An 18,880-nucleotide genomic window follows, 5' to 3' on the forward strand; every position below is an offset into this window, starting at 1 on the left:
CAATTTTTCAACGGATTAAATAAAAACAAATAAACAAACAAAAAAAACATTAACCAACACATATTAATGGCAGAATTTCATTTTCTTGTCTTTTTAAATTCAAGTGGAATTCAACTCTATAACAAATTCTTCCAGATGTGGTTCAGAAAAGAACAATCATATACCTAGCTCCATCTGGAAATAAGTTATCAGACCAAATACAAAAAAATAACAGCATCATAGAAGACCAAATTCAAATTGTTTTAGTCATGAAATACAAGCTTATTTTGCAGAAAGCCTTTGACATTCGGATTTTTTTTCTAATTCTATCTAAAAAAGCAGTTGTATAACTTCACACATTGTTCCACTAAGTTCCACTGCAAAACCTCAAAATTACTATGCTGCCACATTTGATGTCTTCAAAATATTGCCATCATGTAATATGCAACTCAGTTTGAGGTATTAAATACTTACAAATGTGTTGTACACACAGCTGAAATATTATATTTTTCTAATATTGTAAAGGCAATATTAATTTATATGCATACATAAAGATCCAAAATTTTATGCATGTATATACACAAATATATATCCATAGATCTCCAAATACACACAACTCCATACAGATAGAAGTATTTTAAGTTTTTGTTCTGTTTGTTTTTAAGGAATTCTGCTATTCAGATATTCTTTCCTCCCCTTGTGCTTCCCCACTGCCCACTCAATCTTGATCAATATTAATCTCTCTTGCTCTCTAATTATGACATTAGTTCCGTAAAGGCCTATCACAGTTATGGTCTTTTTAAAACAGATAAGTAGTTTTGCCATTAAGAGTCTTTTACCTTTGTGCTATTAAGCAGGCAAGCTTAAGAGGGAATCCACTCTGACAGAGCCCTAGAGAAGCATTTAGGGGTGCTGCACAGACAATCTTCCAACAATGCTTTCAAGTAGAAAGTTAGGTGAAAGAAGTCCTTCAACTGAAGTTAATTTAACTATAACCTTGAGGTAAAGCCTTACTGAAGAAGTACATTAAGAAGAAATCTTCACTTAAATTAATTCATCCTGAAAGCTCAGCAGAGACATGTTCACATTCATAACTAGTCATATCAAAGCAGGGAGGCTTTTGGTAGAAAGTAGTATTAATTAAATAAGAAAGAGCTCCAGAAATTTCTATAACCAATAAAACTTTCAAAACCAATAAGGGAACAAACTAAAACACTTTTTATATTAACACACATGTTAATAAAAACTCCTTGTTCAGCAGACCCAGGTTCTTAACAGATTATTTTTCCTACTATTTGTCTGTTCTCTCCATCCATTCTTTTTGCTTTTTCAATCTCCCTTAAATCGCTCACCTTCTCTCATTTCCTTTGTAACTCTCTTCTGGCATCAAGCTTCCTCAGCTTAACCAATTCAGCTACCTCTCTTGTTCTAGATACACAGTTACAGGATATTTGTTTAAGGTCAATAGTAAGGACAAATATGACATGAGATCTACAAATAACTAAATTAAAAAAGAAATTTCTCTGAACTTCAAGGCTGGGGAACTCATGCTTACCTTCATATGTATGATGTAAAATTACTGGAACACATATGAAATTAGGAATCTTTTCCACTGATGATTTCTCAACTTATTCTTGCATTTTTCTACATCATTTTTAGTGAAGTCACAGTTCCTTTCACTTCATGACTCATTTAGCTCCACCAATGAATAATTGCTATGAATTGAGTAAAACAAAATTTGGAGTTAAGCTCTTTAAATTATACTACAACAATTATTGCAAGTACAATTAAATTTCAGTGCTGTGCTAGAATATCACTGGGGTGCGTATTTAAACTTAATAAATAGTAAGCTTAAAAAAAAAATGATTATATATTGTTCAAACATGGGCTGAAAGCACCACTTCATACAGATAAAAATGTATTGGTTTTTATTATTTGTTTTTCTATATATAGTTACTTTGGTTGCTTTGTTGTTAAAAAAATAAGTGATGATTTGGGATATTTACAAAGTTTCCAGTAATGCTTATATAAACATTACGCATCTCTTAGGTACAGACTAATGAAGCTATTGTCTGACACAAAATAGATTTTATAAAATTTGCTCTCCACTGTAGGACTAGAGAATAAATTAAGGTATATAGCTTTCATTAGATTACAAACAAGATACTGAGATTACAATGCACAAACGATTACTTTTACTCCCGTAAAACTTAGACATTTAAATAGCATTATACAAGTTAATGCATTTAAGTCAATATAATCATTAGTAACAAATATTTTATTAAATAGATGTTTAGGTAGATTTTTTGGAAAAAAAAAAAATGAAGTGCAAAAAATCATTATATTCATTATTACCCATGGCTATTAAGATGGCATTTTTAGTAATGACCATTATTCCAAGTGTATCTTTAATGTAGAAAGCAAAGACCCTCTCTTTGAAATCTAAATTCCATTTCGTGCACTAGCTCTTTTGGGTTACATTACTACCATGTAAATTCTCATTAACTTAACATTTATCTAGCTACCTCACCTTCAAAATGTCACGTCTTAATTTCAGAGGCAACAGTGCTTTAAAACGCCACAAACGTATGCTGAAAAGATCATAAAATAGCATTAGTTCAGAATAAGCAGTAGCATAAAATCCATAATTATACTACATGAACGCATTAAGATGACACTCTGTAGCAAAGGCCAGGAAGTCATAACAGAAAGAGAGGACTTGTCAAAATCAGAGCCAAATACTGTTTGCTAACTAAAATTAACTTCAGTCTAAAATCTTGTACTAGGAAACATTACTGTAAGCCATTAAGGCACATAAGAAGGGAAAGAAACCTCAAGAAGCCAGACAAAAGGCAATGAACAGTCAAAGTAATGCCCCGCATGTATTTGGGATAGCCACTTACTTACATTTGTTCCTTTCCTCTAGTAAGCACTTCTTCATATCTACAATCACCATTTTTGCTCTCAAATAGGTTTTTCATTCTACTTATCTATCACTGGTTATTACCAGCTACCTTCATCACAGAGCTTCATGAGATACCAATTCTCAGGTGGTACAACCAAGCCAACTCAAATACCACAGTATTTCTGTACTCTCAACAGAAAGGGAGGATTGTTCATTTAGAGAGCAAGACGACTCAACATGAAAATGACTTTGTCCCAAGTCATCTGAACAGATATTAAAATATGATCCTTCCCAGTCATGTGAGGCAAGATTCACCCAGTAAAGCAATCTGCAGTGATGGAGGATTTTTTTTTTTTTCTTCCAGCAATGATTTTCAGTACTGATGGCTTCTTATTTAAAACTGCTGGACTAGCTTCAGAATTAGATTCCATTGTTTTGAATTCAACAGATTTCTATTTAACATTAACATTAATTAAATTTTTCGCAGTGAGTTTTGTTTAGAAATGCTGCATTTGTTTCATTATATATTGATTAAATCTGGTGGAGCAAGCAACTTTTTCTTTTCTTGTATAAAACGCAACAAAAATCTCGGCTTTTTCAATAGCTAACATCAAAAGAACAGAAAGAAGTTTCTCTGACAGACAGTAAATACTTATGACTGGATCACCAATTTAAACTTTTGCTCCCACAGCCTTTTTTACTAATACAGTAATGTCAGAAGACAAGCAGTAAAGGCAAGTTGTGGAAGAGGTTCATTCCCTCTCTGGTAACCTTTGATGCTAACATTCTTTTAGCAGACTGAGTAGAATTGATTGAATAACCTGTTATTGTAGGCCATAGCATGCCATTCTTCAACAAAGTAGCAGCTGAAAGTAATAATGTTGTTTCCTTTAAATACTCCCTTCTGAGATCAGAGCATTGAATATAAACATTTCAAACATTAAAAAGAAGTTACAAGCCATGAGTTAAAGATCTTAAAAACTTAAAAAAAAAAAAAAAAAAAAAAAAAAAGTAAATTAAAAAAAAAATCACTGAACCCAGGATACTCCAGAATCCAGATTACTCAGTTCCAGGTGCTTAAGTGCAATATGAGACATTCTCAGACAAAAGAGGTCTCTCCTCTCTCCTCTCTCTGGTCCATGGGTGCAGCTGTTCTTGTGCTCCTCAGCCAGCAGCAGGACTGAATGCTTATTTTAGAGGGACATGTTAAAGCACACCATGTTGACAAAGTCAGTCACACACAAAGAGCAGTGTTTCTGCCAGCACTCACAGAATCACCAACACTACATATTTCAGCTCTACAATCATGTCTTGCTCCTCTTCAGCTGATTAGAGTTGAAGCTCATTTGTGATAAAAATACAGCACCACTTCATTGCACCTACATTCATAGAGGTCTCAAATATCATCAGACTCCACACCTATCAGATAACCGTTCCCAAACTCTCCGTGCCTTAGTCACTGCTTCAGATCTTGAGCCTTTTCAGATGCAGGGCTCCTGTTTGCCAGCCAGCCCAATTTGGCATCTGGTAGCTCCCTGAATATACATGGAACAGAACTCCATCTGAGTTATTTAAACTAGGTAAAGAAAAACTTAACACAGATCAATTGCTGGCACTTAAACCTACGTACCCTGTGATCCCTGGCTACTTCTCCAGTAGCAGACCTTTCAACACATACACCTGCTGTCCCTCCAGTTCCTGGTATTCAGAGCTTTCATCACACACACAACAGATTACACAGTAAAAACAGTTTCATTAAGAAGACAGGGTAGGCTGCAATGAACATGTACTTGGCTCAGTCAGATAAACGTACTGACACGTAGATGTTTAAATGTGACTGGAACCTTTTATTCTCTTCTCTATGTTTTCCTACACTTATACCTCTCCAGTGTCTCCAACACCACCTACCATTGTCTTTTCCTTTCTCTTCCACCCTCATCTCCTCTCAACAGTCTCCTTAACTACTTTTTCCCCATTGGTCTCATTTTGGCTTTAACCATATTTCAATTTGGAATTCCTGACGTTGTTACCTAGATCACCTTGCTCTTGCATAGCAATACCACTAAGCATGCTTACAGCAATTTCTGAGACACCTTTTGCAGTACACTGGAATTTGATAATTGCTGCTAAAGTCCAGCCACACCAAATGCATCCAAATGACTGAGTACCTATTGACTATGCCTCTGGAATTTTTACATGAAGTTGAAACCCACAAGAGGAACTCAATTTCCATTCGAATGGAATCACATCTTATATAAACTGCAGACTCTTGAGGGACTAATCTGCCAGCATAGCAAACAGCAAAAGCTGGGGGTAGATCGTGCCTGCTGATAGGCCCATTACCCTAATACCTACTGAAAATGTTTATAATAATCTACACCCAGACAGGTAGATGTCTGAATTCATCCACTAAAATGTGAAGGCAGGCAAGAACAATGAACTCCTTGTAACACTTTGTTAAAACCAAGCTACTAGCTAAGATAGTTTCAAAGTACAAAAAAATATTGTGGAGATCCTCACCAGGAGCAGTAGTTTCCCCCAAGTCAGCTACACATCACATATTTCCTGTGACAAAAACAGGAGGGAAGAAAAAAAAAAGAAATCTCAAACTAGATGTTCTTACAGTTTCTCTTGTGAAAGCTGTTCTAAAAGCCATGAAGTATGAAACAGGGATGAGATATGAATACACATGACACTGATACACACATTTGGAAGAAAATTAGGAAAAGAAGATCATTACAAAATTCCTTTGGGACTTTGAATATGACCCTGTATGTCAAGCTCTAACTCAGAGAAATTTTAATACAACCAAAGTTATAAACCTCAGAAGCCAAAAGTTATAATGAAAATTTGGAGTGACCTGTACTACAGCAGCAAATACTGCTATAATCTAATTTCCCCTATGATTCAGAAATGAGTTCAATTTCTTTTTCTTAATGACATTCTACTCTGACCATTTAAAGCCTACTTATTAGAGACAATATAGCAGAATACGCACAAAAAAAAGTTATCAATTAAATAGAATCAACTTCTCTCTTTAACCTTTTTCCATTCAGTTTCTTTTGTGGGCTGACAAAATTTTCTTTTCCCATGAACCTTCTCATATTTTCTAAAGCAGGAGTTACTTCTTAAAATCAGCCAGCTTTTTTGAGGTCAAGAAATAGGGGGTAATTGCACTTTCAGATAATGAGTATGCAAATCAGGTGAGAAGAGATGCACTGGAGAGTTGGACTTCAGTTTTTTTTTCTCCCAGAATTAAAACAGACATTAAGTGATTAGTGAAGCTTAGCCATTATTAGCATCATTAATTATTCACAGTCATAGATATGATTTGAAAAGCAGTTTTGTTTTCCTGCACTTTTTCTTGCTAATACTTTAGCAAAAACACTAAGGCAGATTAAACTGAGTCTGTAAATTCCTGCAGAGAGTACCTCACTGACCTCTTGTTTAAGTTCCACAAGAATCACCCAGGTGGCAACTGGTCATTCCTCAGAACCCACTTTCACGTGGTCCAGAATACCATACTTCACTGTGTCATTTACTCTCGATGCTGTAGTTCACAAAGTTATTCTCTCAGACAAAAAGTTTACTTTTCTAATACTGTTCCTGTTCCTTACACCTGCATAGAAGTTCTCGTGACATCATAAGAAATCATTCTTTTTATTCAGAGCCCTTCCCTATCCTTCCTACAGTCCACCTTTAGGTACTGGAAGGCTCTCTAAATGTCTCCCCAGAGCCTTCTCTTCCCCAAGCTGAACCATTCCAACTCTCTCAGCATGCCTTCATAGGAGAGATGCTCCAGGCCTCTGATAATCCTCACAGTCTACTCTCAACCCACTTCAACATGTCCATATCCTTCCAGTGCTGGAAGCCCCAGTAATGGATGCCATACAGCAGGTGAGACTTCATAAAGGCAGAGGAGAATGGTAGAATGGATTCCAAAAAAGAATGACCAGCAAGTTCATATGGGGAATAATGTCCCGTTTAAAACATTCTGCTTTTATAGGGAAGATAAAGATATAGGAGATGTAACCCCTGGCAAATAAACTGATGTGCTCTTCTTCGTCAGGCTCTCCTCCCTGCTGCTCAACTAGACTGCGCATATTGCCTCAGTGTTATGGTGAGGCCTATCCACCTTTCGGACACTCATTATATTTGATTTATTAACTTGAATTCTAATTACATGTTATTATAGTGTGTTATCTTGCATTCCAATACTACATTTAGTAAATTAGTTTGTTACTCCTCAGATCTTTGCCGCTGTTTTTAATTATTTTGGGGTTCCCTGTTTCCCTTTTCCGGAGGCTCAGATCCATGGATCTCTCCACCCTGCTAGTCACGGAACTAGGCCAAACCAGCCCATAAACTGTTGACACTCTAAAATTAGCAAAATAACCAAAAATCATAAAACCATGAAAAGGAACACGTACAACTGATCTGAACTGACAATACCATATGACTCCCATACTGTATGACATTATGCTCAGCAATGAAAGCTTGCAGAAAGGAGAAGGATGCAGGGACATTCTCAGACACAGCATATCTTTCAAAGTATGCATTAAACATGCTGAGGCCCTTCTGAGAAGGGCCTGGACACCTACCTGCGAAGGGTAGTAGTAAATAAACTCCTCATTCTACTTTGTTTGCATGCATAGCTTTGCTTCATCTAATAAACTGTCTTTATATCAACCCACAAGTTTTCTTACTTTTGTCCTTACAATTCTCTCCCACATCCTGCTGAGAGGGAAGGAACTAATGATGGGATTGGGGGTTAGCTACTGACCAGGATCAATACACTATAGTCAGTTGAATCTTCTTCTGCAGGATTCACTCTATTGAGGCATCTAACTTAAGAGCTCATTGGGCAAATCTCAGAGTATCAGTTGTATGAAGTGGCAGTGAGTCCCAAAACTTCAAAGAACATTCATCTACCTTTTTTATTGTCTGTAAAACTTCCATGGTGATTCAATACCACAACAGATTTGTTCAATTAAACACACACTGCATTTCTAGAGAGCTATAACAGGCAGGTTTTTTTAGTTATTATTATCAAGAAGATATTATAGATATATATATATGTGTGTGTGTGTGTGTATGTATGTATGAGCGCATATATAAGAAATGACATGATATAAAAAGAAGTTAAAGCAAGGCACTGAGTAGTTCAAATGGGGTTTGCATCTCTCAGTATCTTAATACAGGTTCTTGCATAGTCCACTTCTGGTTCATATCAAAGCTTTTAACGAGCACTGTCAAAAGGCATGGTTCCCTACAGTTGGGAGCAAAGGCTTTATAAAGTTACCTGTCTTTTGGATACTGACTTAAGAATGCTAACTAACTAATGAGACAAAGCACATGTCCTTACTCTCATTGTCATTTAAAAACAATAAAGAAAAAAACACCAACAGTACTATTGCTTTTGCTCCCACAGTGAAATTTTCATCTCCTTTATTAGAACAGAACTATTTCACTTAGTGAGAAACTCCACTGGTTTATGGACCTCAGTGAAAATATCAAAACCTGACTGTTAAGTCTGGAAAAGGAAAATAAAATGTATGGAATTCTGCAAAGGCAAAGGAAGACATGCTCAAGTAACAAACACAAAGCAATACAGCCTTCTTGTCTACTACTACTTCTGTTTAGCTAAAGCAGAAAAAATGAAGCAATAGGAGACTTTCGTTAAAGAAATAGTCTAGAATGTAGCTTCTCTAGCCACAGAAAAACATGATTTTACCTTTCAAGAGCATTATAATATAGTATAGAATTAAAGAAATTGGTTTTATCATCCATCTCACCTAAGAGTACATTTGAAAGCACAAACCATAGCAAGTAGTACAAAAAAGACACAGAATAAGAACATTCAGATAATTTCACTCCAAGAGTTTCTAAAAACTAATAATGTATCCCACACCACAATACAGTTTTTTTACTCTTGTGGAAAAATGTTTGCTTTTTAAGAATAGACAGTTCTTTTCCACTAATCACATCCTGCAGTTATTCTCTGTACAATACACAAGCCAGAACTGTAAAAAGCTTTTCACACCTTTTGCTTCTGTAGCTTTTGGAATGTATGTTGTACTATCTACAGCACCCAGCTGTGCTCACACTGGATATCCTCAGCTAAGCAGGATCAGATTTTGCAGCACTGTTATTAGCTCTAAGTATTTGTTTATTTCCTCATTGCCAATTATGCCCTGTGGGACTGCCAATGACATACAGTGATTCATGAGGTAGGTTTAAGAAACAAGCTCCTATCAGTGACAAATATTCCACAAAGATGTGAGAATGGACTGTATTTAATATTTTTGACTATTTCTCAAAATGTTACAATTAACTTTTAGAAGCAAGAAATCTCACTTTTTTTTTTATCTATAAAGGTATTTAGGTCTTTGACTTTCACATTAGCTGTGGAGGAGAAATAATCATTAAAAAACAGCACTGAAATTTCACTAGAACATTGCTCATTTAAAGGAATACTCGTGCTTCTTATTCAGCATGGGTAAGCCTTTCAGATTAGTGAATCAGAACCTGACACAAAAATATTTTTCCTTTTGGTGCCTACAAGTCTATTGTCTAGATACAGCTAAAGAATTTTGCCTTTATAATGCTCAGCCACAGACAGCTGAACCTAAACTTGAAGTTAGGTGAGAAAGAAAAGTACAGAAGTCCACCATTCAGTACTATACTGGAATAAGCCCAATGAGATAAGAACAAGCAATTCAAGCAATAAAAACCAATAGTAGCAGAAAGTATTAAACTCAAACTTAGGCTGCGGTCTTTACTTCAAAACAAAGCAGAAGTACTAAGAAATGGAAGAATCATCCAAGAAATGGAAGAATCATCCTTTAGCTTCAGATAATTCCGTGCCACCAAACTTGTGAAGAAATCAAATTGGTTGATTTTGAAGCAAATTAAAGTATTTAGATAACACTGCAATTTGGCTTTTCACCATTGAATGGAGCTGCTGAATCACGACCTGAACCTCTGATTAATCACCTGAGGCAAGCACTGAGTCAGCCACAGGAGCATAGGTGAAGGCAAATCACCTGTGCTGCAGGAAGAGGTGGAGCCAGGCTCCACCTTTCCTAGACCCATTTAAGAGCTGACTGCCAGGGGGGAAGGATCTCTTCTGGAGATTTGCTCCACTGAAGTCCATCTTGTGAGTCCAGGATAGGGTGAGTGACTTTTTCTCATTACTCCAATATAAATTACGTTAGCCACGCTCCTGAATATACTGATATCTGTATATCCATTGATTATACAACCATAAAACCACAGTTTTCTTAATAGAACAGGATGCTAAATGTAACTGGTAAAAGACATTTAAATAGTCAAATATTAAAGATTTATCAAGTAGATTATAATTTTTTTCCAACGCTCTCCTTTGGTCCCACATTCAGTTTAGAAACTTCACAATATCTGAACCAGCATCACAGAGCTTGGCATTTGTTTAGTAGTCCCTATCATTTAGTATTAGTATAAGGAATACTGATACTGAATTTTTAACTTAAGAAATGCTCATCAGCTAATAGGAAAAAAAAAGTTGCTAAACCATTCTACCAAGAGTTTATAGATCTGTTGTTCATCACAGAGATCAGAGTGACAATTCAGAACCCAAATAATCAAAGAAATGTAGGTGACTATTAACAATATGCCATATTTTCCCCCTTTTTATTTGGATAAAAACAAACAAAAAACCACAACTAAACAGAAACAACAACAAAATAAATAATACAAGCCATGAACCATGGCCAGGAGAACAGTTCTTTATAGAAATCTGCTTGTTCTCATTAGCTTCTTAACCTTTGTTAGAAAGCATAGAAACTAATAAGAATCTAGTAAGAAAAACAAACAAGATTCTTTGAAACAACAGGAAAATAGTCAAAGAAGGGAACTATACAAATGTCCAGTGTTGTATCTAAATCTACATTGTTCTTTCCTTCACAATTTTAACTAAAATTCAGAAAATATGCTTAAAGAGCTTACCCTCTCCATAAAACACTTACTGTGTTTACATTTATCTAGTTAGAGGAAAGGCAAAAAAGCTCTAAAGAATTCTATTTGGGGGAGATTATCTGTTTCATAAAGTATCATCTGCACTGGATATTTATTCAATCCTTTTATAAGATGAGATTTGGCAGCTGAATACTATGTATGACAGACTTTTTTCACACCATCTGTTATCTGCAGGAAATCAGAAAGCCTTTCTATGTTTATTTTTGTGCAGGTTTGGAACACTTCAAAATGTTTGCTGTTTATTTGAGCAGGAGTGACAGTGGTCATTCATTTCTGGGTCTTCAATGCCTTTGTCTTCAGAATTAACTCCTCAAGAGCACACAAAGCTCCCAATATGGAAGAAATTTTGAAGAGTTACATTGGGAAGTAACTCCCTCTGATTTCTCTTTCCTATCTACTAACTATGGAGTTAATCCAATCCAATTGTCTTTCACGTGAAAGACAATTCATCCTCATGGAAAGAAAACTAATCTCAAGTGAGGTACTGCTTTTAACTTTAATTGGCTACACTGAACAACTTCTTCAGCTGTTAGTATGAGCATCAATTGAAGTCAAAACTTTCAAGTGTCACAAGTTTACTTGAAGTACACTCTGAACAAAGACACAACCATAATTATTAAAGCAGAAAAACAGAAAAAAATGTTAACGATGTAGGGTTTGGAGTGGGTTTTGTTGTTATCGTGGTTTTTTTTAGAAGAAGTGCTTGAGATGTCTCTTTGCTCAATTTCACCACCTGTTTCTTCCCCTATCTATGAACAAAAATTTGAGGTGCAGAAGTGGTTTGGAAATCAATTGATGCTTCTATTTTGCACTGGTCTAGCATTTGAAAGGAGCTAAAATATCAGACTGAAGCTGTTCTCTCACAAATCAGGACAAACACACCCTTTCCTGAAACAAAAACTAAACAGAAATAAAATAAGCTTAAAATCACTGACTTCACAGATAAACTCCCTTTTGTCAATTGATTGAAATCACTGAGAATTTCTGAAAGCATGAGAAACAAGAAAACATTAGTAGCCGAATGAGCACCAATACGTGCTTCCTGTCTTTTCTGTGAACATAATAACTAATCTGAAGCCTTTTTACTGTGGACAGTGTTGTATCATTATCTCTGAAAACAAGACAGGCTCATTAATCAGGATGCTTAGTGAATATATGTGTATTGTATGAGTGTATCTGACTAATTCACCTATATTTAGTAACTGTGGCAATCTGTACCTACTTTTCTACATTTCCCATCTTTGCTACTAATTGCCTTCACTGTCTGTTTTGTGAGTGCTGAGGTTGTAGCAATAACATCAATTTGTGCAGCTGAGCATTTATCTTCAGTAAGCACACGTGAATACAGCCAGTCACCAATCAACAAGCAATGAAAATACATGGTACCAAATAAATGGCACAGATGCTTGTTTGTGCTTCTCCTACAACAGATCAGGATGGAGTTTGCAGTTGACTATATACACAAACATATGTAGGTGACCTCAGAAACTACATCTATTAGCCCTGCATCATCTGATCTCTCCAGTACTTCCATCACAGTAGTCTTTGGAAGCCTATGGTCTCTCCTGTATCTGACTAATAGGCCCCTTACCCTACTCAGTAGTCAATATGTATTTAAATCAGCTGATGAGGAAGGCACATAAAGAGCACAAAAGCTCACTAAAGGAACAGCCTCCCTTCAGTTACTGGCACTTAGACCTCAATACGCACACATACATTCCCACCTGGATCAACTTTTAAGTCACGAGAAATTTAGCATAGAATCCCAAACTAACTCTTTTGGGTTTCAAATTCTTTTGAAGCCACCAAGTCAGACTAATTTCATAAAGATTCAAAGAATTTTTAACAGCGCTAAACTGAGAGCAAGCAGACTTCCCAATCTCCAATTTCTATAATGAGACGAGTTCATTCTTTTTAAGAAATGTAAATAGCATCAACAAATTCTGTAGTACTTCTGTAATAAAAAAAAAAAAAAAAGTGAATTGAGAATGAGTTGAAGAGTTTAACTAAATACGCTGTTGCTGTTTCCCTCCGAAAAATAATCCATAAAAAGTTCTAGGAAAACCTTTCAGATATAACAGAAAATTTTACAAGAACTTTAAAAGCCTCTCATAATGGCAATTCCTGTTGTCTCATTCTAAAGAGGTACCTGGAACTGAGATTAGCTTCAAGGATCTAACAAAAAACATTGAAGCATTGCTTCAAGAATGATTTTCATTTAATATCATTATTTTACACCCACGTGGATTATATCAAAATACAATAGTATCTGTCTGCTTACTGCTTTAACAATAAATAATCCTTCTTATAAAAGAATTCATATCATGCAGTAGTAGGTCTCTATTCTTTTCATTGCCTAGCTCTTACTTTTATGAGCATGCTTCACTTATTTCTCTGGCCTTGACAAGCTTGCAACTTGAACTAAGGATTACACTTTAACTACCTGTGTATGAAGCCATAATTACAATACAACTGGACTTCATTTTGACCAAATATGTTTCACTCCATTATTCTGAAAGAATGAAGAAACCTTTTATCCTCTCTGCATCTCATTTTCATTTACTCTCTGAGCTGGTCCTGCTCAAGTACATAGGGTAGTTACCTTTCAAATACATTTTCAATTTCAAACATACATTCTCAGTAGTTTCTCAGTTCTGTTATTTAACAACACACATGCAGCAAGTGCTATAACATGAGCATCCAAGCCTTCATCCTCTGCAAATAAATACTAAAATGAAATGAGAAGGCATGTCAAAAAAAGATGAAATTTTCCATCCAGTTCTGGAAACTTTTTTTCCCTCCCTCTGAAGCGGGAAAAAGTAATTGTCATGTCTACTTAAACACAGATGAAGACCAGCTGTATTGTAGATACATACTTTGGACTTTGTTTTAATAGTTCAGTATATTCTCATATTGATGCTTATGCAAGTTCCACAATACTTCAGCATTCAGACATCACCATTGTTAGAGCACCACAAGATGTGGCCACATTCAACATAACTGGAAGACTTCTGTTAATCCAGGATTCTGCCTAGAATATTCCAACGTTCACAAAATACACATTCACAAATAATACAATAAGGAATCCTATATGCAAGTGTATGGGCATAAACTATAACGTTTATAAATACTTAATTACTGTTAGCTTTTCCAGTAATGTAACAAGGTGACACTAACCAGCCAAACTATTAACAATGAAAGTCAAATCAGCCAGAGATAGTGGTACAATCATTCAAAAACAAAAGAGCATTCTCCATAACAAATCTTGCATAAATCTTGAAGCAGCAGAGAAAAATAAAAAGGTATTGTGAGATAAGGAAGTCAAAAGATAAAATTCTTAAATCTACTTCTTATTAGCTTAGGGTATTAGAGAACTAATCATGGAAGTGTGGTGGTGATTAAATGCAATGTACTATAAACAATGGCACCTGAACATGATGTAGAATAGGGGGAAAAAGTTAATTTTCTTCCTAACAGCTGATATGGTGGTGTGTTTTGGATTTAGTATGAGAATAATATTAATAACACACTGACATTTTGGCTTTTGCTGAGCAGTGCTCACACCAGGTCCAGGACTTCTCAGGTTCTTATATTGCCCTGCCAGAGAGGAGGGCGAGGGTGTACAAGAAGCTAGGAGGAGACAGAACCAGGACAGCTGACTCAAACCGGTCAAAGGGATATCTCATATTATATTGCATTGCGGTTTGCAATAAAACTGGGGATAGTGAGGGGACTTTTGGGAAGTACAGGCATAAGTTGTCACACGTAAAACAATTGCATTCTGCATTGCTAATTTTGTATATACTTTCATCATTATTTTCCTTTTCTGTCCTGTTAAACTGCCTTTGTCTCAACACCTAATTTCTACCTTTTCCTGATTCTTCTCTCCCATCTCACTGCAGCACGAGAACACAAATAAATGTGCAGCACTTAATCATGCACTGTGGTTTAACTAAGCAGGCAATTACGGAGATAATCTGCCTTCTCTATCTGGTTCAGCTCGTCAAGTAGCTGAGCATAGGGAAAGAAGTTAGTGAAACAGTTTTCTTTCAAAACTTGTAGTGGAAAAGTTATACAGCTGGAATGTAAGTTAGTGTTTAGAGACAACCAGCACAGTATTATGCAACTGTTTTAATGAAAGAGCGGACATTTTGCTTTAAGTAAGGCAAATTCCTCTCTTAAGCACTGAAGTACAGTACAGTAGCCTAGCTTAAGTATTTCTCAGTTTTCCTAGTGAACAAAACAGGCTAATGATTGACATGGCTCTTGAAATAATTATTTTGAAACCTCATTTTATGATTTTATATTAATTTCCAAAAGAATTCCCTTTTCTAAGCCAGCTCACGAAAGCCTGACTGCAGAATATGGATAGAGTGCCTGAATATTCTGCTCTTTCCCATTACTATTTTTTTCAGTCTTAAAGATTTCCCTACTTTCTTCCCTTTTATCTTTAAAGTTATCCATTCTGCATCAAAAGGCTAAACTCTGAAGCTGATTTCCTAATTATTGGAAACTAAATCTTTACTTCAACTGCAAAAGAATCAGACATTTTCCTAAATACAAAGAACTCAAAGCTCCATAGACAGAGAACTTCAGTCCAGTTATTCTGTTACCTAAACTGATTGAAAGGTCTCTTAAAGAAATATTCAAATGCGGATGGCTAAGCAGCACCAGGTCTGAAATTTCAATCCTTTATCTCTGTAAGCTTCCACGAACATCAAACAGAAGGGGGCAAAATGATTCATGAAAACTGGCCCTTCACATTCATTAGGCTTGAAACTGAGCTACCTTTTAATCCAGACTTCTAGGCCAAGCTGCACATTTACTGAAGAGTCAGGAAATAAGCTGTAAGAGTCTGTAAGAGCAGCTCTTAAACGTTAGTAGCATAGAATTGACACTATTTTATTGAAGAGGATATAGTTCTGTATGTGAATCTGGTACTTTAACAATACACATTAAGAAGCACATAAACTTTCTTCAAATATAACTTTCATAAAATTACTTCCAGCAAGAAGTTTCCAGTTAGGCAAATGGAGTCATTCTGTTCCTTAGGGGGAAAAGTAGGAAAGAGTTGCTATTTGGGAAGAGGGTTGGGAAGTAATTAGATTTTGTAAATAGGTTTATTTTCAGTAAGATTAGTGAAATTAGTAGTTTAGCTTCATTACACTGCATGTATATATTAAAAAAAAATGTAAGAACAGGTCAGCACATAGAAAAGGATTAATGCTGACATGGAAATACATCTTCCAAGCAGATTTATTGTTTCAGGAGATTTGATCCTTCTTCTAGGTGTGGATTCCTGACATTTCAGCGAATTTTGAAACTCACATAGCTCTTGAATTAACACTACTCGTTGCCCATTCATATAGCCATGTATAAATACTTCTAAATGAGAGCAAAGGCAATTACATGCCTCTGAGGACATGGGGACTGCAGGATGTTTTCCTCAATCAATTCAAGGAGAAGGGTTAGGCAGGAACAGATGCATTCTGCCAGTCAGCTCACAGCTCTGCAGTAAGCAGAGAGCTTTGATTTCTACAAACACAGTGATCTTCATAGAGAAGGCTGCTGAGAATGAACATTGGTGCTACCTGACAACATTGGGCAAGAAGTGAAAACAGAATAGTTTTCATGAATGAAGTTGAGACATAGAAACGGGATTTCTAGAAGATGAAAAATTGCACTCTGCATAAAGAAACAATATGAATACATTGAGATTTCCTACAATAGTCAAACAGCGTTCGCAACAAGTCAAAAAGATATATTAATGAACAGCTAAAGCTATTCAAAAAAGAAATAGACAAAATCTTAGACAGCTCAAAGAAGACTTGAATCACTTTAATATCTGCTGGGAAACTAATACCACATAGAAAATCTCAGAAGAGACATTTTTTTCATGATTGTATAGGTCACATCAGATAGGGAGGTGCTCTGCAGCTCTCAAAGAACTGATTATGGCTGTTATAGTCACTTTAGGCTTATGCTACATTGAAGAATTGAAGATCTTAAGGAAAAACAGGAAACCAAACAGGAGGAAGAAGACCTGTAATGGTTTTATGATTTTTATCGGTATTCCACATCATGCCACCACATAGTGCAGTGGGAGTTAAAGAGTTAATGCTCCAGTTCTGTGGATTGTCAACAGTTTTAGGGTACCTTTCACGAACAAAAAAATGCATCTCCCAAAAGACTTCACTGTTCCATTTCTGTTTTCTGTTCATAGGGAAAGATAAAACCATTCACAAATCATGAAACTGCCTCTTCTTTTACTGCTCGTCTCCACAGTACGTGCTCCCTAGTCATTTTGTCTTCAGTATTAGAGTAAGGCCTTTGGTTTTGGACACACTCTCTCATTTATTTGATTTATTAGTTTCAATTCCACTTATATGGTATTATATTGTGTTATCTTGCATTCCACTATCATATTTAGCAAATTAGTTTTCTTCCTTAGCTCTTTGCTGCTATTTTGTTTTTAGGCTCATCTCCTAACTTTTCTCCCTTACCACTTATGGGGCCCTCCACCCCATCTAGTCACAGAACCAGGCAGAATCAGGCCCAGAACCATTGACAAGACCCCTGACTTCAGGGTTTGCTCTTCAGCAGATCTCACTCTATTTAGGGAACAGCCAGCAGGTTTCCATATGTTGCTCTGAGGAGCTCCTGAGGTCTGAATGATCTTCAAGGGTAGCCTCCCTTGAAGCAGAAAAACAATCAAAGATAGTATATCAAGTTTTAGACCAAATAATCTTAAGGGCAAGAAAACAAGCAGGCATAGCAGAAAGTTTCTTGGCTGGATAAATAAGCCTGGCTGAGTTCAAACACGAAGAAAAAAAAAAAGCTACAAGAAGTAGATGCATTGATATTTATTACGAATAAGAGTTCTAGAAGCATTTGAAAAGGCCAAAGCTTCCCTGGAGTAAAAAATGGAAATATGATTGAGGAGTGATGGAAAGATAGATATCTGTACAATGTGGCTAAAGGAAAGCCAAGGAAAGATTTTACTTTGTACTGGGGGAGGTAGGCAACCTAGTATCCAACTAGGGTTAGTAGTAATGTACTTGGCCTCTCCTTTGCTTCATTCTTAACCATCACACTCTGCTACCAGATATTATAGGCCTACACTCTGCTACCAAGAGTGTGGTGAAGGTGTGATCTGAAGAGAAATGAGTTGGGTACTACTCGAATAAGGGGAATGTGTGCAGATTAAAAGTAGCTAACCAAATATCCAGTGGTGCAGAGTAACCTGACTACAACCATAACAACTCTGTTCTAGCAACTTAGACAGATTCCAGTGACTAGAGGAAGCTCTGACAGAACAAGAAAAAGCAACTAGAAGCACTAATCTTAAGTTCCCAAAAGGGCACATAGATAGACTGGGAAAAGCTATGGTCAGTTAGCCACATTTCTGTCCCTATGATTACAAAAGGTCTCAAAGCCATTCAAGGTATATAAAGGACACAGGCCCTATTGCACAGATTTATCAAGGACAAATTCTGCATCCAAGTGAACTTACTTTGTATTATGAGATGACTGTGGATAAGGGAAAAGTAGTTTATGTTGCTTCTTTTGTCTTTAAAAAGGTATTCAACATGATCTCCTATAATCTTGCAGCAAAACACAGGAGATGTAGACTGGAGAAGCAGACTACAAGATGGGGAATAAACTTAGATCATCAGATTCAGAGAGTAGTAGTCAACCTTTCACTGTTTAACTAGATAGTCAGCTATGAGCAGCATTCCTCAAACATCAATACTATTCATCAGCATCCTCATCTACAATTCAGAATGCAGAATGAATTAGGCATGATAAAAAGTGACACCAAAGTGGAGACCAGCTGTTACACTGGAGTTCAAAGGTGCCTTTAACAGACAACTTACACCAAGCATGTGAATTTATGAGCAAAGAAAATCTTCTGCTACAAATCACTTAACTCTCTTATATAACCACAAAGTAAAGAGACATTTAAAAGCTGAGTTTTGA

The 18,880-nt window shown here is 36.1% G+C and overlaps 1 long non-coding RNA gene across 3 annotated transcripts in view; it reads right to left on the reverse strand.

Annotated features, from left to right (window-relative positions):
• Nucleotides 1–18,880, reverse strand: part of LOC104910139 — an 88,898-nt gene that overhangs the window by 6,391 nt on the left and 63,627 nt on the right. For 2 of the 3 annotated variants that reach the window (XR_004159167.1, XR_004159165.1), the window contains exons 4-5: nucleotides 2,510–2,570; nucleotides 34–1,694 (exon numbers count right to left, since the gene is read on the reverse strand). This is a non-coding gene — a long non-coding RNA (uncharacterized LOC104910139). Of the gene's footprint in view, nucleotides 1–33; nucleotides 1,695–2,509; nucleotides 2,571–18,880 lie in introns of those variants that run through there. The other variant, XR_004159166.1, reaches the window with a different exon arrangement.

This window comes from Meleagris gallopavo, chromosome 3, assembly GCF_000146605.3.
Source record: "Meleagris gallopavo isolate NT-WF06-2002-E0010 breed Aviagen turkey brand Nicholas breeding stock chromosome 3, Turkey_5.1, whole genome shotgun sequence".
NCBI classification, from domain to species: domain Eukaryota; kingdom Metazoa; phylum Chordata; class Aves; order Galliformes; family Phasianidae; genus Meleagris; species Meleagris gallopavo.